The sequence below is a fragment of the Sceloporus occidentalis genome, unplaced genomic scaffold (genome assembly GCF_023333645.1).
Source record: "Sceloporus occidentalis isolate IW3139 unplaced genomic scaffold, rSceOcc1.0.p SCAF_97, whole genome shotgun sequence".
NCBI lineage: Eukaryota > Metazoa > Chordata > Lepidosauria > Squamata > Phrynosomatidae > Sceloporus > Sceloporus occidentalis.
In genome coordinates, this window is record NW_028317077.1 from 1,846,906 (window position 1) to 1,872,326 (window position 25,421).

The following is a 25,421-nucleotide window of genomic DNA, read 5'->3' on the forward strand; positions in this document are numbered from 1 at the left end:
TTTTTTTGTCCTGCTTCCCGCTCTGTTTTGAAGTTGGAACCAGCTTGGTTCTTCCCTCACGCTCCTTCGCCTTAGACAAGCCGCTAAATCTATAACCTACATTGCTTTACTTTTATAAGGCCACGTCATCGGTATTTAAACTTTTTTTTTACAGATCTATTGCCCCGAACCCAGGAAGAAGCAGAAGAGAATACTGAGAGAGAACGTCAACAAGAAGGAGAAACTCATCACGTTTCAAAAACTCTAAAATGCAGCTATGAATAGCTATTCCGTTCAACATAAACGATCGGCAGCCATTCTGGGAGCAGTTTGCTTTTATCCTGGACCAATAAGGCAATCAATATTTTCTGCCACAGGAATTTATTTAAAGAAGGTAATCAGAAAGTAGCAATTTGAAATAAATACCAGAAGATGAGCAATTTGTGTTAAGTAGGCCCATTTCAAGACACGTTTGTAAGAAGTCATTTTAAATTTGCTGAAGTTAAGATTTGTTTTACTTTTTTTATTATAGAACAGATCATCACATATCAGCGAATGACACTTAGAGACGTGCGGTAAATTGTTCTTGTTTTACATCCATGAATGTGTCTTTCAATGGATAATCAAACAGTTTTCAGAGATTTATTGTATACAGGAGGCTCTGCTTTGTTGTTACGCTTATTCTTGATATACTAGGGAAGTCTGCGAAATTCTTTAACCCCTTAATGACAAGGCCCATACATGTACGGACTCAAAATACATTGTTTTCAATGGGTTTGGGGACCTCCCATTGTCCTTAAGGGGTTAAAGATTTTCGAGTGTGTATGCCGTATATTTTCATGAACGTGAACGTATATTTCTAACCTTCCATAGGTTAGACATAGTAGGGCAAAAAGGGACAATTATGCCCACTCACTGGAACATTGCCACTTAGAGCCATTACTAGGAACCTCCAGGTTTGACTCGGAGCCTCAGGGCAAACGCCCGTTCTTCCCCAGGTCATTGGGTTGATTCTTTCTTTCTCCGACAGAGGAAGGACATTTGGCCATACGGTTTGGCCTAGTCTCCCCCAACCACTTTCTTACACAGTTCTCTCCTACTAATGAGTGTTGGGAGTTATCCTGCCCCTTCACAAGGCCGTTCACCCAGAAGAGCTCCACAAAGCCTACTCTAGAAGGTTCCTAGGTATTCTTATTGCCTATAGGGCAAAAAAGTTGGCAAATATAGCATATTTCCTGTTCTGGCATCAACTCCCCTTTCCCCCCCACCTCTCTACAAAGGTTAATTAAAGAGAAAAATCCTAAAATCCAGAGAACAGGGAGTTATGATGACTTCTCCCATGACATGCACACAAGGCGGAATTCTAATACATATATAATGTGAATTTTACAATTGAACAAACACAATTACACAGATTCTAAACTATAAAACTTAGGCTTTCAGAAAGAAGCAAAGCTTCTTTGGAAAGTCATTCTCAGCCGCTGAGTGTACACTCACACCCAGGGGCGTACCTAGAGTATTTGGCACCTGGGGCAGATCCTATATGTGGCACCCCCCCCCCCCACAAACACACTTTAAAACTGCATAGCTTCTACCGTTATATACCGGCGCAGACACTGAAGGTGGTACAGCATTACTGTTATCATTATATACTGAGGCAGACATTGACGGTGGTACAGCATTACACCTATCACTATATACTGAGGCACACATTGACGGTGGTACAGCGTAATCCCTATCACTATACATTGAGCCAGAGATTGACAATAGTGCAGCATAACTCCTATCACTATATACTAAGCCAAACATTGATCTGGTGTAGGCCTACCACTTCATTGTTTGGCTTAGGGATGCACCGAAACGAATTCTGGACTGAAACCGAAAATGCAGCATTTACCTGGCCGAAACCGAATATGACCCCCTGTCATGTTTTCACCCTTCGCTGGCTGGACTTGTTCATACTTTGTGTGGCTCATTCCCGTTTCCAATGAAACTAGTGGCCGCTCTTGTCACTCTGAAGCACCCAGAGTCATTATCTAGTCCAGCTGCACTTGATTGCCATAACCAGGAAACAAGGTGCACCTGGAGATCACAGCCTATATAAACCTGCCAGCCATTCAGTCTGGGCCTTGACATTGAAGTTAGAGAACTGCCTGCTTTGGTTCCTGCTTTGGTTCCTGCTTTGGTTCCTGCTTTGGTTCCTGCTTTGGTTCCTGCTTTGTTACCTGAGTTGCGGCCAGCGCCCCACTAACTGGACTCCCAAGTCGAGTACCCTGCAAGTGGGCAACCTGCCGTGTGCCCTGCAAGTGGGCAACCTGCCGTGTGCCCTGCAAGTGGGCTTCCTGCCGTGTGCCCTGCAAGTGGGCTTCCTGCCGTGTGCCCTGCAAGTGGGCTTCCTGCCGTGTGCCCTGCAAGTGGGCTTCCTGCCGTGTGCCCTGCAAGTGGGCTTCCTGCCGTGTGTGCCCCAACGAGAGGGCTTCCTGCCGTGTGTGCCCCAACGAGAGGGCTTCCTGCCGTGTGTGCCCCAACGAGAGGGCTTCCTGCCGTGTGTGCCCCAACGAGAGGGCTTCCTGCCGTGTGTGCCCCAACGAGAGGGCTTCCTGCCGTGTGTGCCCCAACGAGAGGGCTTCCTGCCGTGTGTGCCCCAACGAGAGGGCTTCCTGCCGTGTGTGCCCCAACGAGAGGGCTTCCTGCCGTGTGTGCCCCAACGAGAGGGCTTCCTGCCGTGTGTGCCCCAACGAGAGGGCTTCCTGCCGTGTGTGCCCCAACCAGAGGGCTTCCTGCCGTGTGTGCCCCAACCAGAGGGCTTCCTTCCGTGTGTGCCCCAACCAGAGGGCTTCCTGCCGTGTGTGCCCCAACCAGAGGGCTTCCTGCCGTGTGTGCCCCAACCAGAGGGCTTCCTGCCAAGAGACTTTCTTTGTCTATATATTGTACCATCATATGCAATACAACTCTTAATCCGCATCCTTTGTCTTTGAGTTATTTCCTGCGCCTGTCTGTACCAACCCCAAGCCATTATGCATCGTGGGGTACAGACAGAGCCCCTCGTATGCCCTGCACCTGGGCTCCTATCAGACCTGTTCCCCCGGTTCGTGACCCCCCCCACACCATAAAAAAATCTAACACTTTTATTTAAAGTAAGTAACACAGCAAAATAGGACAAAACAATTAAATAACTATATATATATATATATATATATATATATATATATAAATTGTTAACAGCAATCACATTCCTATCATGCCCAGGCATACCCAGATTCCAGGATGTACTCGCAGACTTGGCATGATAGAAGTATGATTGCCCTATCTACCCCTTCTCACTCCCTTCTCCCTATCTACCCCCTCCTAACTATCTACTCTCTCCCTTTTTGAAGTTCACTTACCTTTCAGGAGTCCTGCCGTGGGGGTGCAAGGCCTCTGTCTCCCAGCTCTGCCACTGTATGGAACAGTATAGAGTGATGGGAGTTATGATGTACTTTAGAGCATAATTATATAATGAAAAATATATTGGAAATGGTACAGCATAACACCCATCACTCTCACACACTTACCAATCCACACACATACACCAATCCACACACACATACCAATCCACACACACATACCAATCCACACACACATACCAATCCACACACACATACCAATCCACACACACATACCAATCCACACACACATACCAATCCACACACACATACGCCAATCCACAAATATATTCTAATCCACACACATACCAATCCACACACATACCAATCCACACATACACTAATCCACTCACACTGTCACTCTCACTGAATGCTTTCCTACCTTTCCTCTTTTTTCCTTACAGCTCCTTTTCCTGCTCTTCGCTCCTCTTCTTCTGTCTTCTTCCGGGTCAGAGGGCACGGACGGAGGTGGGCGCGGCTTCAGTGTTGTGCGCCGGGATCTGACAACAAAGACCGGCGCACAGCAGCTGTTGCTGCGCGGATCGCAAAGGAGCGGTATCGGAGGTCTTTAACAGACCTCCGGCTCTCTTGAGTGATTTTAAGCCGGGTTCAAGGGAGATCCTTGAACCGGCTTAAAATCACTCAAGGGAGCCAGGGGTCTGTTAAAAACCTCAGATACCGCTCCCTTGCGAGCCTGCTCCTCCAGTGGTGGACATTACTGTCCGTCTCTGGAGGGGTGTCGGCAAGTTGGCACCCCCCTGATGAGCGGCACCCGGTGCGGACCGCCCCCCGCCCCCCGCTAGGTACGCTACTGCTCACCCCTCAAAGTCAGGACAGGCTCTTAAAGTTGATATGAGCACCCCCTGCTGGTAGTCTAATGAACCTCAAGTGATGAGTGTTGCGTTGACTAGAGTTGCCATATGACATTTTTTGAGAGACACCTTTGCATTGCACGTGTTGCTGACCGGGTCACGTTAAGCGCTTCCCCTGTAGTATGTGTGATCAATAAACTCACAGAAGAGGTTCAGTTACTTAGTTACATACTGCAGGGAATAACTTAAATTTATAAGTGGTCTGGAAAAAACATGACTAATAAGACAACTGTTTGACCCTCCTAATCTAATTTCAGGCTGTTCTTAAATATATTTTACAAGAAATGTATTTTCTTTATTTGATGAAGATTTAAGATGCAGAAAATAAAAAAACTGTTTTAATGCATGAATATAAAATGCAATTACCTTTTTAATGATCAGGACATTCATGTCATATACCTTTTTGTCTGGTATATCATCGGCATGAATTTACGTGAATTATGCATTATAAATATTATAATAAAATATTGGGTTCATTTAACTTCTTAATGGTCAGATTTATATTAACTGATCACAAAGAGTACCACTCTTCGCACAGTTTTGGTGCAAAGTTTTAAAAGTTTTAGAATGCAATCCCTGAACACATGTGAAAAAATAAGTTTTTTTGAAAAATAAATGGAGCTAAAAACTAAAGTAGCAACAACAGACGAAACCCAATGTATAGAGAATGTATATGTAGCCAATAGTCTAATAAGCAAGTGCCAATAAATCCACACAATTAGTTATATTTAATGTCAGAGATAAATATATTACAGGGGAGTGATTAACTATGATCCCAGACTGCAATGAGAAAAAACGTCTAGAAACAGATATATTGAAAAAAAGACAAACCAACATTTATGTTATCTATCTTTTTTTTCACTGCCACATATGGAAGGATATATATATATATATATACCGGTAATTACAATTTGGCTTTATCTACCAATTTTAATTTTGGTCATACGCCTTTAATATATGTATTGTAGGAAGCGCTGCGTAGATTATTAGTTCTTTATAAATACAAGATAATATTAATTATTACTTGTGTTAGGTTTACATCCAACATTGAATCTAACCTTCAAGGTCTCTTAACTGACTTTCAAACCACCAAGACATAATATCGGTCAGCTGGAACAAGCAAGCAGTCATGTGGAGCTCCTGTAGACACAGTAACCACGCTTAATATTACTTACATTGTCTTGGAGCTCCAAGTCGAAGCTGTAAACCCCTGTAGCCCTCATATCTCATAAACAACGGGGCTCTATTAAGATGTAATAGCCAAAATGACTTTCATGTCCATTGCTGGTCCCCATTCAGGTTGAGCCATTATAGAGAAAAATTCAGCATCACCACCATCATCAGAATATCATAATGATTCATTTGCATAATAGTACCCCAGATTCCTCTTTCCGAGAAAAAAAGCCAAACTCAGACATACTTTTTAGGCTCTCCATTGACTTCTCAGTATGCTTGTAACCTATCTTCAAAGATTAAGCTTTATCAGGACTACTTTTTTAGTTTCAAGGAGAGCCACTAATGATACACTAAATGGACAAATGTATTGGGACACTTGACCATTACACCAACAGTGACTTTTATGACATTGCATTCTAAATACATAGACATTAATATGAAGTTGTTCCCCCCCTTTGTAGCTATAACGGCTTCCACTCTTCTGGGAAGGCTTTCCACTAGATTTTCGGGAGTTTCTGTGGGAATTTTTGCCCATTCATTTAGTAGAGCATCTGTGAGGTCAGGCGCTGATGGACGAGACGCCCGGCTCACAATCTCCGTTCCAGTTCATCCCAAAGGTGTTTGTTTGGTCAGGTGTCCCAATACTTTTGTCCATATAGTGTATTTGAAACAAGGTAGAAAGAGTCAAAGCTTATTAGCAGATTAGCTAGCCTTATCCATAGAACTAACTTTAAATATATGCAATATACAACAACAATAAAATAAGGGAATAAACAAGATTAAACAGGGGAGGGGAAGGGAAAGGGCAATTTTCTAGTGTGAAGTCAAAGCGTCATCTGCTGTGGGGCATGAGTTGATTTGTTTTACCCCTGTGGCATTCTTCCTTTGACTATGTTAGCTTTAAAACAATGTTGCCGTTACATTTGCCAAAAGTCTTGCAATCATGTATTCACAATACACTGGGTGAAAACATTCTAGCTACACACTTAAAACATTAGAAACCATGTAACTAGATGAAACCAGCCGATTCTCTGCAGATGTATACAAATAAAGTCTTCTAAGGTGCTGCCTTTGCCTAAAAGCCTCATCCGGGTGCGTTAATTCCCATGGAAAACAGATTCAAGGAAAGATATTCTCCTCTAATTCTCCTCCTATACCCTTTGTACACTTTTTTTCTCAAGTGCATCCATTGTTCTTCCATGATTTATAATACTATTGTTTATCTTTTGTCTCTGTTATTTATAGAAAAAGAAAAGAAACATAGAATTTCTCGGCAGTAGAGTAGAGTCATTCGGCCCCACTAAGCTGTATTGAAAATGCATTTTTTGGTTTTCAAAGCATTTTCTTCATTCTGTTCTTTATGTGGACACCAGAGGTGACAAAACATCCTTGATCCTCCAGTAGCTTTTGGATGACAGAATCAGGAGAATTATAGATCATTGAACTTGGAGATCTATCAGGCCAACATATGTCACGGAGAGAGAGCTATTCTGGACTTGCACAAAGAACCAACGTTGGAAGGGAAGGGTATTTCAGTTGCTTTGCTCTTATCTCTTGCTGGTTTTGTCCACATCTACTAAATGGTATTACATATATGATGTGCTCTATATGGTAAATTTTATATTTTTTGTATTGCTGTAAAAATTCTTGTCTGATCAAACATCAGAGCGCTCTTTCCACTTTAAATCAGAGCACCGCTGCTTATGGTGGTGCGACGGGAGGCGTAAGGGGCATATTTTTATACCTGGTATGGCTAGCCTTTCCCCTCCAGTCTGTCCAACTGTTGTATAAATGGGGAGACCCCCAGAGCAAGCATCTGTTATGGCTTCATTCCCATCAACATCCTTTAAATTTCTCAGTCAGTCATTTTATTTTGACAATAAATAAAGATACAGACCCTTCACCTTGAAAGGAATGATGGAGTATCACAGAACCAAAGACATTCTAACAAGCTGGAGAGAATGATGCCAAGCCATGCCTAATGTACTTCTCCCCCCCCCCCTTTCTAATGAGCGGCATTATATTTTGATGTGTTTAATAATACAGTATAGGTTAAATGAAACATGAAAAGGGATGCACATAAAAATTGAGATAACTCTTCCTTTACTGAAGTGGAACCCAGCAGATGCAGCGGCACACTGTAATTGCTCTCTGTTTCCTGTCAGTCTGATTAAGTTGCATTGTCGCTGTTCCAAGTGTAGGAATCTGTGGTTTCCCACGGGGCACAGCATGTGGTGACTGGCTTATACCGTCGGATACTTCAGTGTGAATCTCATTTCCCTTTAACCAAAGCAAATATATAAGATTGGCGATAAACCCCGACGTGTGCATTTAGAAAGATATTGATGGAATGTTCAGCGATTTTTGATTGTAATGAGCAGGGCTGTAAGAGGCGCGTTATATCTCGTCCAGCTCTCTGCTGTGTATAGTCATGGTGCTAATATTTTCATTCTGCCCAGGTTTCCAGACATTGCATAGTTTTTCAGACTGTTCTGTCTGGGTATCTATCTATCTATCTATCTATCTATCTATCTATCTATCTATCTATCTATCTATCTATCTATCTCTATATCTATCTATCTATCTATCTATCTATCTATCTATTTATCTACCGGCACCTGGGACCTTCCACAGGTTTCCCTGAATTTAATTTTTTTTACCCCAATTGTAGGGTCCTAGGGTAGATGGGCACGGTCTGGGGCTGACTGATTCACATTAAACTCAAATACTCATAGTAATTTGGATTTGATCCTTTCAGGATGTGGAGATCTGTTACATACCTCCATGGTGCTGATAGAGTTAAAATGGATTGTCACATTCTCAAATGTTACAGTTCTATACATTAAAAAACACAGCGTAGTGGTTTACACAGTAAAGTTAGAGATACAGTATATATATATATATGTATCCAGGGCTGGACAGAGGAAGAAATGGCAGTTTAAGGCCAATGGCAGCTAACTGATGAGCATGCGGCCTCTGGCTGGATTCGTGCAGCAGCACGCTATTCTCTCACACATGTGTAGCGTGTAGCTGCACATCAAAGCACATCAACGGCAGTAAATGTAAGAGGCTAGCACCATGTGCCACCGGCCCACAAAGCATTTGCCAGGCTGAAGTTTGTTGTCTTTGGAATTTTGGATAGAGGTATGGCCTATGGGGCACTCTCTTACCAAACCTTTGTATGACTTGGGACTTATTGATAATTAACAAGACATTATCCTCGATAAAATGGATATAATGCTATAAAACAACTATGCCCTTCAAATCCTTACCCGCATCCATTATATAATGATTAACAAATTCCCTCTCATGCCGTCTCACACTATCTCTCACACTCTCATTCATGCTCTCTTACGCTCTCATTCACAAAGCTCTGTCGTTTTTTTCTTTTGTCTTTTTTTTTCTTCTGGCTTCTTTCTTCATCCGCTTCTCCCCTTGTTTTTTTTCTTCATCCGCTTCGCCATGATCCTGGCCTCTCGCTGCACATCCGCAAAAGGGAATGCGAAGCTTCTGGGCACACCCCTCCCCCAATTGGCGGAACGGGGATGAGACTGTCAGAATAATGAAGATAGTAAAGCATTTAGGAGAACAAGAATGTATTTTTACTCAATTCAGTTGCTGCTGTTTCTATACACATTACTGGGGCTTTTAGGGCAGTAGAACCTTGTGATACCCTCATACCCAGCAAACATTCTGAGCTCCTAGAAAAGAGGGGGGACATGGTGGGGGAGGGACTGTCCATCCTAAAAATAGACACCTGATAGATGTGCTTTTCTGCACAAATATCGCTTTATGGATGACCATTTATCCACACATATTATTTGCTATCTGTGCTCTTAAAACACTCTAATGATTAATGGCTAGATTCATTAAAATCATCTGCACTAATTATATCAGCTAATTAATTTGGCATCTAAATTTTAATCATTACCCCATACAAGATTTTGCTCTGTCTATATAATATGTAACTTTAATTATACCGCTATATTACATCAATTAAATTGACATCAACTTATACCAAAATTATACAAATATTTTACACACAAAGGAAGTTAATTACATTTAATTATGTATATGATACGAGTTTTGATTGATATGTCTATTGTTGAGGATTCTGTGTCCAAAGACAATGAGCTTATTTCAAAGACAAATAGAGGGAGACTATTGTTAAGACACCTTTTCACAGTCACACCGTCAAGCGGCTAAGGCTTGTGTGACCAAGCAAGACCAGACACACCTAAAGTGGCCACACCATCGGAAGACCGGTATATGCTAACATCATTAATGTATAGAACAGCATCTGAATCCATAAGCCCAGGAATGTCCTACCCCAGTAAGCAAAAACATAGACAAAAAAATGACTGGCAGAATGTGGCCTTCAGGGGGAGAGTAACGGCCTCTAAACATCTGAACGTATACAATCGGCCGAACGATATATACATTTCACAGCGGAAGACTAGAAAAATGTCCTGTTTCCTGATGAATCAAAATTTCAAATTTTGGTTGGAATCACAGAATTTGTGATTTGGGCCCCATTAAAATTAAAGACAACCCTAGTTGGATTTTTTATATTGTGCTGTACAGTGCCAGTTGGCACATATATGTCAGAAAGTTTATTGTTGACCATATGCCTTTTGGCCAACATAGAGCAGAAATGTATGATGAGTTGGTAGAAGAAAACCTTGAGTTCTGCATGAAGTTCTTCACCTTTGTCTCTTATTGTGGCAACAATGGAGTGGACTTTGTTGGGTTTTTTTTGAAAAATTGCCATTTTTACTGTTTGTTTAAAAATGGAATGAGCTAGAAAGGTACAATTTATATAATCGTTCCTGTTCTTCTATCGTACAGTCTATCAATAGCTTAAATGCTGGTTAATAAATAAAACAGATAAAAAGCAATAATTTTTAAACTGTTTTTATTTAGTTGATGCTTAAAATGAGGCATATTTTTTGCCTACCTTCTTTATGTTGGATAATATTTATATATTTTATTTACGTCTTTAGTGTGCATATATGCAGTAATATATGTTTCTGATCATCCAATGAATTTTAATATTGGACAAACATATCCCAAGGAAACACAAACTGCCGTTTTTAAATGATGATTTAATGTACAGAAGGAAAAAAACTATCCAACGCTACCTGGCCCAATGTGAAAAAAACAATTACCCCCTTGGCTACTAAATCAACCAATTAACCAAATTTGAATGATAATTGGGTTCAATTTCACTAGACAAACCCAGGCACGATTACTGCCAGTCATGTTAAATCTAAACATCAATTACATAGAACCTGTCTTGCAAAGTGAAGTCGGATAAAAGGTCTCAAAAGGCAGCACATGATGCCGCAATCTAAAGAAATTCAAGAACAGAAGAGAAATAAAGTCATTGATATCTATCACAAAGACATTTCTAAGACTCTGGGACTTCAACGAACCAGGGTGAGAGCCATTATCTACAAATGGAGAGAACTTGGCACAGCGGTGAACCTTCCCAGGAGTGGCCGGCCGACCGAAATCCCTCCAAGACCGCATCGGTGATTCCGAACTGCAGTCTTCACTCGCCTCGGTTAAGGTCAGTCTTCGCGATTCCACAATAAGAAAGAGACTGTGCAAAAATCCCATTCATGGAAGAGTTTCAAGACAAAAACATCTGCTGACCCAAAAGAACACAAATATATATATATATTTACCAATTTAAATGTCTCATGGTCACTGGCTTCCTAAGACGATGTTTCACAAAGTGTATTTATTTTTATTCATAGTTCCATAAGTAACTAACCGCATTTTGTACGCATGACAACACATCATTTACAGCCATTTAAAAAAAAAACCCCTGTCTGTCAGCCATAGGCAGCATTGACATTTCAATATATGTTCAGGAAAAGCAGGTGATAACACACATTTTCAAACACGACTTTAATTATTGGTATAGACTTCAATTGTCACATAGATAATGTCATGGATTGATCTTCGCAGTGTGAATTGTAAGCGTCCAGAACCCCCACAGTATTATAAATACTCCTCTAAAGCTTGGATTGATTGATGTTTGGCATAAAACCTATTCCTCAGAGTATGGATATTCCTTCTGTTCGCTGATTTCAAGCTCTTATAATTGGATTTTTTTTAATATGCAAATTCTTAGTTTACATTGATTTTTAAACATCACAAGTGTTTGTTGATGATTCTGATTTTCCTCCCAGCTATAATAATAATATTTTGTCTTTTCAAACCAAAAAGTTTTTATTAATAAGTTATTCATAGAAAGTACTTGACATATTTTATAGAAGGGGGGGGGTCCAACGTGTGCCTCCAGACCTCCAACCATTGGCGGATACAGGGGAGCAACGGGGCAATGCTCCGGGAGTAAGTGTTGGGGCTTTATCTCTTTACCTCTTTATCTCTTTACCTCTTTATCTCTTTACCTCTTTATCTCTTTACCTCTTTATCGCCCTAAGTTTTGGGAAGTGCGGTATAGAGGGGTCACACAATGTTGTATCACCTCACAGGAGTAGCACGACAGCTTGCCAGGTGGGCTGCATCAAAGATGGGCTGAGGCTTTACAAGGTAAATTGTGTGTGTGTCTATGTATGTACAGTATATGTGTCTGGATACGTTAGTATGTGTCTACGCACGTACGTATGTGTGTGTGTCTGGGTATGTTAGCGTGTCTGGGAATATTTGTTCATGTCTGTGTGTGTTAGTGTATGTGTTACTGTGTGTATGGATATGTTAGTATGTGTGGGTACATTAGTGTGTGAACATGTGTCTTTGTCTGGGTAGGTTTGTGTTAGTGTATGTGTTACTGTGTGTGCATATGTTAGTATATGTGGATATTTTAGTGTGTAAACATGTGTCTTTGGGTATGTTAGCGCAACCAAAGTGGTGAATACTCTGTGCAAACACTGTCAGACATTTTGCTGCCAAGGCCATGGAGTAAACATTGTTAGTCCAATCCTCTGTTGGTCCAACTGTTCCCATCTGTGTCATCTGGTCATGTGGCTATATGCATGTTATAACAACACACGTAGCTCCATATTCCAGTTGCCCTTTTTATAGACCTTTCCTTCCTCGTCTTCTTCATCAGGAGCCTATTCATGGTGGTTTATATGTCATGGGACATACAGGGACTGGGTCATGGACCAAAAATCCCTGGATCAGTCTCTTTTATATTACAACTAAGCACGCTTGCCATGAAAGGAATCTAGTGCGTTCTTTAAAGCCTCCATAGTATCCGTGCTCTCCACCTCCATAGGTGGCTTATTGCAGTGTACTCCAGAGCTTTACAGCCCTCCCTGTACAGAATGCTCTGCTTTGTTTAAGATGGAACACCTTTTAATACATGGGTAATCTCTTTGTCTGCGGGGTTGAAGATTTCCCCTGAGAGGGTCATATACAGACAGTGAACATTTCTGTGCGTTGCGATGCCACACATTAGCCCTTTTTTGGGACTAAAAACAATAATCAGAAAAAAAATGATTTGGTCAACCCTTTTGGGTGCAACTTTCTAAAGCAGATGTGCCCTTAAATCCTACATTTTACACTAAGAAAGTAATATAATGGTGTTTAAGGAGTAAAATAAGTGATAAATACAGTATATATTTAAAAAACACACCCAAGGTGTTTAGCCTGGGATGAGCCATCTCATCAATCTGGTTGAAAATTAAAAAGCAAACGCTGTAGGTAGTTTTAATAAATGATTTTGTTATACTGGAAGCTGCGACGGGGACCTTTAAATCCATGTTTAGACATTTGCTCAGCATAGCGGAAAAGTTATCTGCGAAGCGCAGAATTCCGGACGGGTATTTGAAATTGCAAGCTGCGTATAGTTTTCAATGCAAATCAAACTCTGTATGTAATGAAATTCAACATATTTCAAGGCATAATCATAAATTCTAAATTATACATTCAGATTATTTTAGCTAAATTCTCATTTTTTTTTGGAATATAAATGGGTACCGACAATCAGACGTACATAGCTTTAGATAGAAAACACAAGGATAAAGTATGTACGCTGTATCTTAAAGAAGTTAAGATTGAAATACTTTAAAAATAATTCATTTAATTTATTTTATATTGGAAGCTCATGAGCGGGGCCTTTAGGAGCCCACCATTCTTGCCAGGAACTTTGTAGGAAAGGGCTATAAGGCTAGATGGTAAGCTCAACTCTGTTTAGATATGTTAACCATGCCATATTTTAATTGTACAACACTGTGGAATATGTTGGTGCTTAAAAAACAAATAAATAATAATAGCGATAATAATAATACTATTTGTGGTGTAATAGAAAAAAGAAAAGTAAGTGATTTTTTAAAATAATTTTACAGAAAGATTTACTTTTTTGCCATTCTTTTTTCTCTAAATTAAGTGGTGCTGCGAAAGCAAAGAATAGTAACGTGAAAAGCATATTTAACATCACGGATTTCCAGGCATGGGAAATCCGTACGCCGATATGGGAATGCATCTAGTTGTGTGCTGTGTGAGATATGGGAAAATATGTCTTCATGGCAAACATAAGTAGGAGGACAGCTGTTAGATTTTTGCTGCTAAAATAAAAGAAAAGATCAGACCTTAATTTTTTTTAAATAAGATTTCACAGAATCTTAAGAGCAATCATTGTAGACACTCCTTTCAGCCCAAAAATGGCAAAATCTGAGCTTTATAAAGTGTCCCTGTCTCTCACCTGTGACTTTCATTTATAATATAGAAACATAGAATTTAACAGCAGTTAAAGTTAGTGTCATCTTTGTCCCCCAACAGCTTGTCTGTGTCATCTTAGCCCCCAAACAGCTTGTCTGTGTCATCTTAGCCCCCAAACAGCTTGTCTGTGTCATCTTAGCCCCCAAACAGCTTGTCTGTGTCATCTTTGTCCCCCAACAGCTTGTCTGTACCCCTAAACAGCTTGTCTGTGTCACCTTTGCCACCAAACAGATTGTCAGTGCCCCAAAACAGATTGACTGTGCCATCTTTGCCCCCAAACAGCTTGTAAGTATCCCCACAAACAGCCTGTCCGTGGAATCTTTGTCCCCAAACAACTTGTCAGTTCCCCCAGATTGTCTGTGCCATCTTTGCCCCCGAGTTGAACGAGAAAATCTTGGTCATGTGGGAGGGGGGCCCAGACCTTTTGTTCTGCAATTTGCCCCTACATTTCTGATGGCGGCCCTGCCCACAGCAGCTGTCACTTTGGCCCCAACTGTATTGAACACATGCAGTATCAGAGCACTCTGTGAAACAGGGATCATGTGGGTCACAGAGTGAGAATGAGCTGGTGGCGGCAGGTATGGCCAGGCTGGATACTCAGCAGGATCATGGTCACTCCACGTGGGAGGTTGATCAATTGCACCAGAGTGACATGGCTCCACAGTAGAGTTTGACTGAGAGGACACAGTTCCACCACACGCCAGCTGCACAAATCATAATCAGCCACACACACACACAACTCTCAACCATGTAAAATACACTCTGTCATATGCAACACTCTCAGCCACACAAACCACACTTAGCCATACTCCCTATTCTTAGAAATACACACCACTCCATACACATGACATTCTACCATACACACTGTCCTCAGCTACACAAATCACACCCAGCCATACACACTGCACTCCATTCAATGAGTTCCCATTGAAATGAATAGGAGTAGCTGCCAATACTCTAATTTACTGTAAAGGAATATAAAATATTTTTTAGTGGATTAGACTGTCTCTTTAAGGGAATGGGTCTGTGTAGGGGTGGGTGGACTGTCCTGATCCAAATTATCTATTTTTTTTTCCAAAATAGTGTTCCGGAAGTATTGCATAAATCCCAGGAGAATCCGAATGGCCATCCCTTACAAAATAAGTTAAATTCCTTTATAAAATCTTCAGAAAAAAAAACCTAAGACCTCACAGATGAAATTCATGAAAGCTTAGCTCTTTTCATTCCTAGTTTCTTCCTGTCTACACCCTCTCCCTCAACAATTGTAATGTGCTTTAATGCTCATTCAGGGACAGGCTACTTCCTCCCCAATTCAAACCACATGTATAAACGATTAGCTGTTTATGTTTGCTTGGCTAAACATTATTGTTAGAAAATGGGATCATTTTAAGATGTTTCCCTGAGAAAAAAAAAAAAGTTTTCATTGACTTTGAATAAAGTAAGGCTTAGGACAACTTTAAAATCTCATTGGTTTATACATATTTCACAAATGTACACATTATATATATATATATATTATAAGAGTATAACACCCTATAATACAGTCCAATGTTAAATAAAATTTACTGTATGGGTACAGAAATACTAGATTGTAAGCTCACTTGAGCCGGGCCCTCCTCTCCTGTTGTCTCTGTAAGTCAAATTGCTATGTTATATACTACTTGTTATGTCCTTTCTACCCATTGTACAGCGCTATGGAATATGATGGCGCTATATATAAAACAATAAATAATAATAATATACTTTAAAGAGAAAAACATAATTGGTATTAATATGTATGCTAAACAAGTGCCTTTCTAGTGTAAAACAGTAGCGGATCTGAATCTGGCTAATTATTCCTTTCACCGTCCTTTATTTCTATACCTTTGAAATAAAATAGTACTACGTAATATTTTTTTTTGGTTATATTAAGTAGCATTAGAAAAACAATTTCTAAAATCTATTTAAAACAACTTAGAGAAGGCATGCTAACAAGAAGTTGGCAGTGCAAAAAAGTGTTTTATAAGCTTTTACCTAGCACAAATTGGCATAATATTACATTTTAGAATATAGCGCCAAGCTGCCAACTTGGGAAGATGCCCTGGCATTACTCCAGGGCCCAATTAACAAGAGGGTAATGTGATGCAAGCTGTTACCTCCTACTGTTACCCATCATACAGTGGTTGGTAGATGCACCACACCTCAATCGATTCCTTTAGACAAACCCAAAAAACATAAGTAACTACTTTTGGATTTTTTAGAGAGCTTTAGCTGATTGCTCTTCATTCAGTGTGTCGAGCTGGACTATATATATATATATATATATATATATATATATATATATATATGCTCTGGACGTGCCTTGATAAATATGGCTGATGATGTCTTTTTTAAATAAAATGTACATTTAGTGACAAACACCAAAAATACCTTTGTTAGAGTTGTGTTTTTTTTATTGTTGAACACAACCATTGAGTTACAGACAAAAAAGTATTATTAAAGCCTTCTAAAGTTCTAGATACATTAGTAGTGAGATAGTTTGAAGCTTATTGCATTTCTAGTGGACAAATTTAACAGTAAAGCAAACCATATAACTCTAATATCTTGCAATTAAAGCATGTATAACTTTTTTGCCAAATGCATAACCTTACATTTGTAATGTGCAAGTTCATCTGTCTAGTTATCGAATTTTACGTTTTAGAGTTAGAGTTTAAACAATGAGGCCAAGGCATTCTATTGAAATACTCTACCTTCAGCAAGATGAAATATTTTAAAAAAGAACACTTATTTCCAAGAGCCAAAATGTTTTCATGAGCCTGTAATTTGTCATTCGCACAATAAAACAGATGGCGTCTGTGGAAATGTTTTATACCAATATAGTAATCTATTATTTCCTCTAACCCAGGCACCTATGCTTAATATTTGATGCCTGTGCCAGGTACAAGGCACTGGCTAACTTGTTGAGGTGGATTGGGGTTTAGAATTACATAAAATACAGAAAGAAAATACGACAACATTTTGTTTGAGCCAATATTAGTAATTACTAGGCATTTAGGTTTTTGACTAAACCATCACCGCTGGCCAGTGTTTTATTTTTATATTTGTAAATGTATTCTAACCTCTACAAATAATTTACACCAGTTTATATAAGTATAAGCAATGTCATTTTGACAAATTCATATTTGCTTTATATGGATTTTTGTTTCTAAAAGGTGCTTTTAAGGTAACGAAGAGCTAAGTGATAAATACATTATAAGAAGAGACAACCAAGTAAGGCAAGTTTGTAATATTTTACAGGTTTGAGGTTTTTATTTTATTAAAAAAAAAATGTACTTTAGTACATATCCCCCGGTGTTATTGATGATATTTAGTAGGTGCACTTTTAATATGCGGTCTTAATTTTTTGCAACAACCATTGTACCTACCTAAATTATATGGTATTAAAGTTTTTGGTGTATGTGATACTGTGACAAAATGTCCGTCACAACTCATTAGAAGCTCATTACTAGACAAAGGCTGAATAATATGTTGCTAGAGGTATATGATTTCAAAATATAAAGCATCCGTATGATTTTAAAAAATTCTGATCTTCCCGCGGTTCATCATCTGTTACACTAATGTAACTGTTTGACCCACCGCTTCTGGAAGTTTAGCAGAGACTTAAGAGGATGAGGCGTAAATGCAGGATCATGTTACTCTAGGCATTTACAGAATGGTCATATTCAGAATTCCAAGTATAACACAAAAAAGAATGAACCTTTTTTTTTAAATTTGTACACCCTCCACCCCCCGGCTTTGGATAATGGCATGTCGGCTAGTGTGGAGCAGAGTCACTTACTGGCATACTAGCTGCACAAGCATGGCAATGCCTATGGTAAGAATGATGTTGTGTACATACAGAGCAGAAGACCTCACCAAATCTGGCAACGTTGGTGGGTATACAGTGTTCATGAATGAAAACCAAAATATGATCAGGGTTCAGAAGCATTCAGAAATATGTATCACTTTGGCCAGAGCCGGCCTTAGGTGTTCTGGCGCCCTGTGCGGACTACTCCTCTGGCGCCCCCCCATCCCAAAAAAAGAAAGGAATAAAAACTTGTAACAAAACTTGTAACAAAACCCCAATCACTATATACTATGCCAAACATTGATGTGGTCTAGGCCTACCACTTAATTGTCTGGCTTAGTAGTAGGGATGCACCGAAACGAATTCTGGACTGAAACCGAAAGTGCAGCATTTACCTGGCCAAAACCGAATATGACCCCCCCAACACCATAAAAAAATCTAACACTTTTATTTAAAGTAAGTAACACACCAAAATAGGAGAAAACAATTAAATAATATTATATATAAAGTCCAAAAATAGTTACCGGCACTCCAGGGACTTTCCAAATAACCACACAAACAACTTCGGTTTTCAAGTCTATATATATCATATATATATATATATATGATTAACAGCAATCACATTCCTATCATGCCCAGGCATACCCAGATTCCAGGATTTACTCGCAGACTTGGCACGATAGGAGTATGATGCCCTATCTACCCCTTCTCACTCCCTTCTCCCTATCTACCCTCTTTCCCCTGTCTCACTCCCTTCTCCCTATATACGCCCTCCTAACTATCTACCCTTTCCCTCTTTGAGGTTCACTTACCTTTCAGGAGTCCTGCGGTGGGGGTGCAAGGCCTCTGCCTCCCAGCTCTGCCACTGTATGGAACAGTATAGAATGATGGGAGTTATGATGTACTTTTAGAGCATAATTAGATCATATACACCAATCCACACGTATACACCAATCCACACGTATACACCAATCCACACGTATACACCAATCCACACGTATATACCAATCCACACACATACCAATCCACTCTCACTGAATGCTTTCCTACCTTTCCTCTTTTCTCCTTACAGCTCCTTTTCCTGCTCTTCGTTCTTCTTCTTCTTCAGTTCTTCTGTCTTCTTCCGGGTCAGAGGGCACGGACAACGGTGGGCGCGGCTTCAGTGTTGTGCGCCGGGATCTGACAGCAAATCCCGGCGCACAGCAGCTGTTGCCGCGCGGATCACAAGGGAGCGGTATCGGAGGTCTTTAACAGACCTCCGGCTCCCTTGAGTGATGTTAAGCCGGGTTCAAGGAAGATCCTTGAACCGGCTTAAAGTCACTCAAGGGAGCCGGAGGTCTGTTAAAGACCTCCGATATCGCTCCCTTGCGAGCCTGCTCCTCCAGCGGCGGACATTACTGTCCGTCTCTGGAGGGGTGCCGCTCGCCCCCCCCCGCCGCTAGGTACGCTGCTGGCGGCAGCGGCGCCCCCTGGAGTGTGGCGCCCTGTGCGGTCGCACAGGTCGCACACCCCAAAGGCCGGCCCTGACTTTGGTAAACACAAAGTTTTTAAAAGCATTATAGCGGAATCAGTTTTACACCATGAAGAAGATCCACGTGGAGTCCACATTCTCAATAAAGCCCCATCTACACTTCATAAGCGGAAGCGTAAAGCTTCACTTTAGTAGTTACAACATATACTTCGCTTCAAGTCTCTCTAACTTTATATCCAACTCGATTTTGCTACCCAGTTAAATCCTCTCAAAAGATTAGTTGTCCATAAATTGGGCTTAGTCTACTTTGGAATGTACCCAGAGGATATAACTAACATATTTCTCCTCTAAACGCGCAAATACACATTTGTTGTTCAATCTTCTTTATCATTCTGTACTTTCCATTGACATAACGTTCCAATCTCTTTACATTTTTATAGCAAACAATCAGTTCTTACGGACAATGCTGCTTCCTGTCTTTGTAAGGCTCAGCGGAATAACGTTTGCCAAGAATAGTAGTGTTCTCCATCCACTGTTATGAATTCCTTCCAAAGAATATCTCATAAAATGCTTTCAATATATTGCACAAGATAAAAAAAAATTAAATCCAAGATGTTAATTTATATCACCCCGAGCTTTTCAGTGATTTGAATGCTAAGCAAACTTGTATAAAATGTGGGTAACATCCATACATTATATATAAAATGTAATGGATGTAGGCTTGCACTTTTCCCTGCAGAGAATGAGGACGACCAGAGTAATGGTCAATGTGTTTTTGTAAAGCAGAGGAGGGCTGGCAACATTCAACCTGGGGGGCAAGTAAATCCAATAGACACATAGGAGCATAGAAAGGGTCTAGCTATAATGTAAATGCTCTGTAATGTCCTGGCTGCTGTAGACTGGTGGTGGCATGTGGAACTGCAAGTAAAACAGAAGAAAAAGCTTCAGTTAATAGCCCAAAACTGTTAATTAAAGGGGAACTTCCTTACTTACCAGCCCTTCCCTGAACCCAATACATGTTTGCCAGACAATAGTCTTAATGTACACTATCCAGTCCTGTCCAAAATAGATTTACAGAATGAGTAGGATGCTAATAAATGCACAGAACGAATCCCGGCAGGATGTATATCCTGCTTTGAAGTCTTGTTAATCTGCCCCCTGGTGGATATGGGTGGAATTGCAAGTAGAACAAAAATAGCTTCAGGTAGGGGCCCATAATGTTCAAATCATAGTAGCCCAATAGGAAATTGCCTCCTAGACCATCCTCCCCCGATTTTGTCTTCAGAATGTGTGTAGTTTGTTGTTACGTATCGCTCAAAAAAATGTGTCCTAATGTATAAGAATTATACTTTTCAAATTATGTCATTTTTAACAAAAATGCATATTTGCTATAAATGGGTTTTTGTCTCTGTCCTCTTAGTCCGGTCTACTAGATAAACACTCTAAGTCTTCCTCGTACCGCATTGTGTTAAACAGAAGAATATCTCAGGGTAATTTATCCAGAAGGGCCCTCTGACATATAGGGGACCCACATCTCCCATACCCAATGCCAGGCTGGCCCCTTGGTGCAGTCCAGAGGGAGACAACTGTCTGCCCCCCCCCCCAGAAAACCAACCCCTGGGCAGTGTATCAATGAAGGGGTGGAAGAGGTGTGGCCTGGGTTGGAAGGGGTGGAGCCAATTTAGATTAGGGGAAATAGTTCATCCACATGTATACTATATTTTTGCATAGTTGGCTTAAAGGGTCATTACCAGTTCATAACATATCATATTCATCATAAATTATTCTTTGAAATTGCAAGAAAATTACTTTTAAATCAACATGGATCATAAATGTCACAACTTTTCAACAAGCTAAATAGTATCTTCTTATGATTTGCTGTGTTCTTTAACTCTTTCCTTTCTATTCAAGCCATTCCTGATTACATTTGTCCCAAATAACAGACACAGGCCAGTTTTAATTAGCCATATTTCATGTTACGATATCTGACGATGTACTGTGTATGTACACGTTGCACGTTGACCTACTTCTAAACCTCAGTAAAATCATTCAGTCCTGTTTTTAGCAGGGAAGACACAATTGATATTATCAGACGAGTCCAAATGAAGTGTAAATAACATAAATACAACAAAATTACCGTATTTGCTCGATTATAAGACGACCCCGATTATAAGACGATCCCCCAAATCTGAATATTAATTTAGGAAAAAAAAGAAAAAGCCTGAATATAAGACGACCCTATAGGAAAAAAGTTTTACCAGTAAATGTTAATGCAGCTAAACTATTTTTTTTTTATAAAAGCTATGATTGAGAAAAATATTTTGGTTTTATTTCCTTCTATTTTCCAACCAGTTATGCACATCTGCCCCAGAAATGCCTTATACCCCCTATATGCCCCATGATATGCCTTTTAACCCTCTAAATGCCACTGTGCCCCATGATATGCCTTTTAACCCTATATGCCACTGTGCCCCATGATATGCCGTTTGACCACCTATGTGCCACTCTGCCTCCAGAAATGCCTTATACCCCTATATGCCACTCTGGCATTTAGAGGGTTAAAAGGCATATTATGGGGAAGAGTGGCGTATAGAGGGTTAAAAAGGCATTTCTGGAGGCACAGTGGCATTAAGGGGGTTAAAAGGCATTTCACAGAGCACTCTGCCTGCAGAAATGCCTTATGCCCCCCATTTAACACTCCCCCCGCCCCCCCCAAACTTACCGGTGCTTCTTCCCTGTCATGTAGCTGGGGCAGCGTGAAGATCCCACGCACTTACGCTTCAGCTGGAAGGAGGCATGGAACTCTGATCTCTGACAGCCGGGGAAGGTCTGCACGATTGACGCAGACAACCCCTGCTGCTAGCCACGCCTCCTTCCTGCTGCAGCGGAAGTTGTCTACGCGAATCGTGTAGACATCTACACGCTGCCCCAGCTACACACCGGGGACTCAGAAGTACCGGTAAGTGGGGCGGGGGGCGGGTGGGGGGACGGACAGGAGGATCCAGGTCCCCTGCAGCGGTGCGGGGGATCTGGATCTTAGTCTCATAATCAGACCCAGGCCCGGACTGGGACAAAAAATAGGCCCGGGCATTTAAGCCTGAGCAGCCCATATTTATTTATTTATTTATTGTTAAAGCCCACCCTTCATGTACCATCTTTGCATTTAATCATTCACACAAATCATTAACACATTCATTAATGCAGTCTCACAAATCATTCAAGCAATGCATCCACACATGAATTCATTAATTGTCATACGCATTCACACAATTCATCCACACATTTATTCATTCATTCTCATACGCATTCACACTACCCCCTCTCATCATCTTATCTGCCCCTTCTCAATATGTTCCCCCTTTTCACTATGTAACCCCCTTCCCCACTTCTCAATATGTACCGCCTCTATCTATCCCCTCTCCCCCTTTCTCACTACCTAACCCCCCTCTGCCCCTTCTCACTGCAGCCCCTTCCCTCACCCTATTTACCTTGTTGCCAGAGCAAGCAGCAACTGCGACCGCGCCTGTGGCAGGGCAGGATTGACTTAGGGGCTGATGGAGCTGCAGCTCCAGGCTCCTACCTTAAAATAGGCCCAGTCAGGACCGGACTGACTGGGCCTATATGGCCGCATTAAGGCAGAGCCCCTTAAGCCCGCCGCAACTGCAACCGGGTCCGCCACTCTAAGGCAGAGCCGGCCTTAGGTGTTCTGGCGCCCTGTGCGGACTACTCCTCTGGTGCCCCCCCATCCCAAAAAAAGAAAGGAATAAAAACTTGTAACAAAACTCCCCTTTCTCACTATCTATCCCCCTGTATCACTATCTACCACCTCTGCCTCTTCTCACTGTTATCATTATATACTGAGGCAGACATTGACGGTGGTACAGCATAATACTTATCACTATATACTGAGGCAGAAATTGACGGTGGTACAGCATAACACCTACCACTATATACTGAGGCAGACAATGACGGTGGTACAGCATAACACCTATCACTATATACTGAGGCACACATTGACAGTGGTACAGCGTAATCCCTATCACTATACATTGAGCCAGACATTGACAATAGTGCAGCATAACCCCAATCACTATATACTACGCCAAACATTGTTGTGGTGTAGGCCTACCACTTCATTGTCTGGCTTAGTAGTAGGGATGCACCGAAACGAATTCTGGACTGAAACCGAAAATGCAGCATTTACCTGTCCGAAACCGAATATGACCTCCCCACACCATAAAAAAACCCCTTTTATTTAAAGTAAGTAACACACCAAAATAGGACAAAACAATTAAAAAATAATATTATATGTATATATATATATGATTGTTAACAGCAATCACATTCCTATCATGCCCAGGCATACCCAGATTCCAGGATGTACTCGCAGACTTGGCATGATAGGAGTATGATTGCCCTATCTACCCCTTCTCACTCCCTTCTGCCCCATCTACCCCTTCTCACTCCCTTCTCCCCTATCTACCCCCTTTCCCCCGTCTCACGCCCTTCTCCCTATCTACCCCCTCCTAACTATCTACCCTCTCCCTCTTTGAAGTTCACTTACCTTTCAGGAGTCCTGCGGTGAGGGTGCAAGGCCTCTGCCTCCCAGCTCTGCCACTGTATGGAACAGTATAGAGTGATGGGAGTTATGATGTACTTTTAGAGCATAATTAGATCATGAAAAAGACATTGGAAATGGTACAGCATAACACCCATCACTCTCACACACTTACCAATCCACACCTATATACCAATCCACACCTATATACCAATCCACACCTATATACCAATCCACACCTATATACCAATCCACACCTATATACCAATCCACACGTATACCAATCCACACGTATATACCAATCCACATGTATATACCAATCCACACGTATATACCAATCCACACATATATACCAATCCACACATACACCAATCCACACATATATACCAATCCACACATATATACCAATCCACACATATATACCAATCCACACATATATATACCAATCCACACATATACTAATCCACACTCACTGAATATTTTCCTACCTTTCCTCTTTTCTCCTTACAGCTCCTTTTCCTCCTCTTCGCTCCTCTTCTTCAGTTCTTCTGTCTTCTCTATCTTCTTCCGGTTCAGAGGGCACGGACAGCGGTGGGCGCGGCTTCAGTGTTGTGCGCCGGGATCTAACAACAAACCCCGGCGCACAGCAGCTGTTGCCGCGCGGATCACAAGGGAGCGGTATCGGAGGTCTTTAGCAGACCTCCGGCTCCCTTGAGTGATTTGAAGCCGGGTTGAACCCGGCTTAAAATCACTCAAGGGAACCGGAGGTCTGTTAAAGACCTTCGATACCGCTCCCTTGAGAGCCTGCTCCTCCAGCGGCGGACATTACTGTTCGTCTCTGGAGGGGTGCTGGGTGCCGCAAGGCGGCACCCGGTGCGGACCGCCCCCTAGAGTGTGACGGCCTGTGCGGTCGCACACCCCAAAGGCCGGTCCTGCTCTAAGGGGCCGGGAAGCCCCCACCAGGGCCGGCCTTAGGGCTTTGCGGCCGCACAGGGTTTAAATTAAAACATCGGGGTTTTTTTTCAACTTTATTTAACATCCTCCATGTTAAATAAAGTTAAAAAAACCTTTATTTAACATGGAGGATGTTAAATAAAGTTAAAAAAACCCCGATGTTTTAATTTAAACCCTGTGCGGCCGCAGACCCGTAAGGCCGGCCTTGGTGGGGACTTCCCGGCCCCTTAGAGTGGCGGACCCGGTCGCAGTTGCGGCGGGCTTAAGGGGCAGGTGCCCCTTATGCCCTGCGTTAATGCGGCCGTAGGTAGGGCAGGGGCCTGGAGCTGCAGCTCCATCAGCCCCTAAGTCAATGCGGCCCTGCCGTGGCCCGGCCCCGGGCCTGATCAGACCTATTTGAGGTCTGATTATAAGACGACCCCGATTATAAGACGAGGGGTATTTTTCACAGCATTTGCTCTGA